This window comes from Solanum stenotomum, chromosome 12, assembly GCF_019186545.1.
Source record: "Solanum stenotomum isolate F172 chromosome 12, ASM1918654v1, whole genome shotgun sequence".
Lineage (NCBI taxonomy): Eukaryota > Viridiplantae > Streptophyta > Magnoliopsida > Solanales > Solanaceae > Solanum > Solanum stenotomum.
Genome location: NC_064293.1, coordinates 26,030,810 through 26,032,573, shown reverse-complemented (window position 1 = coordinate 26,032,573; position 1,764 = coordinate 26,030,810).

Here is a 1,764-nt window from a genome sequence, read left to right as displayed (position 1 = left end):
GTAAGGAATGTTTGGTTGCGTTCTTTCTTCGGGGAGCCATAGTACCTGAGAAATACAAAACCCATTAGTACACCAAAATAGTAAAATGACACACTATCGGGTGCTCAGACTTCCCCTGTGTAATTACAACGTGATGCCTTGCCTTAAGAATATCATCACCCAATCTATCATTGGGAAGGGCCACAAAATCAAAATGCAGAAAGTAAAAATACATTTTTTTATATGTAAGGGAGCCAAGATGGGTCGTGGTGGGTACCACGATCTGTGAAGACCCTCGTGAACACCAGTTGATGACTTGACTATGTGAGATGGTGTATTGGAATGGATCACGAACAACTTCACGGTCCGTGGAGTGAACCACGGTCTGTGAAGGCCATCGTGATCCTACCCAGTGTACTCCTCCTTTGCCAAGTGTGGTCCACAAGGGGTTTCACAATCTGTAGTTGATCCCACGGTCCGTGAAGCCCATCGTGGACTTACACTTGGCCCATTTCCAGTGGTCCTCTCTTTCCAATAACAATCGATGCCCAATTTCAACCCATCACAAGGTTATGAGATCTATTAGCACATGAGACCAACCATTATACCACATTTATCACTCGCCATGTAAATAAAACACAATCTAGATCACACTATGATCATAATCACATGCCTATGAGATTAATCATGCAACTTCAACAATTTTTCCCTAATTTATTGGCACGACATTCATTCATATACCATGTATACTGACAACTAGGACTCAAAAAGAGACTCGTATCATTATATGCAGTAATTATGCAAGAATTCATCACACCCATACATCAACACTTAGTTCCACACAACTTTCACAGACCCATGTATGGAAAACACCAATTTCAACTGACACACACCCATAAGGTATCGTCAATGATCATTCAATAAAAATAATGCTCAAATTCGACACAATCATAGTAGTTCTAACTTGTTTATTGATAGTTCATGCTTATCACAAGTTAATAGTAAACTTACTTTGAATAGGGTCACAATTTTTCCCCAGAAAGAAAGATACTGAACTTTGACTTCAAATTGTTGACATACAAGAACTAGGGTTTTGATTCTCTGATGGATTTAAACTTTATGGAAGGTGGAAACCCTTGTTATCTCTTTAGGAACTGTTATAGATGAGATTGAAGAGGAAAAAAAACCTGACCTTTGGTGCTTTATGAACTATATAAACGTTTCAAATTAATTTTCTATGCGCGTGGGTTGGGTCGAGCTATTGTACTACTGGCTTATATATGACGGACCATGAAGTTTCCCATGAAGCGTACCATGGCCCGTAAAGACGTCCGTGTATATGTCTTGGTTAGGGACAACTTACTTGAGGTTCATGAGAGGCTAGATGGTCCATACAAAGTTTGACGGACCGTGAACCCTTCTGTTAAGACACTTATGGAAATTTCAAGTAGCCTCCTTTGGCTGCTTTTGAGGATGACGGGAAGTGAAATTGCCTATGAAGGGCATTACGGCCCGTGGCACTGCTCGTGAAGAGTGGTTTGCACCCTGTTCTGCAATATTCAGTTCAAACCCTTCCTGCACACCTCTACACACAGTGACTCTATAAACACAAAGAAAAATGAGAGAAAGGAAACTACCTATAATAATTACAATCTTGGGTTGCCTCCCAAGCAGTGCACAATTTAACGTCGCGGTGCGACGCATGTTACTTGATTACTCAGACTTCATCAAGTTTACATTCCTCCACTATCTTCACTTCTTTTGGAACACCCAAGTGTGCCTTAA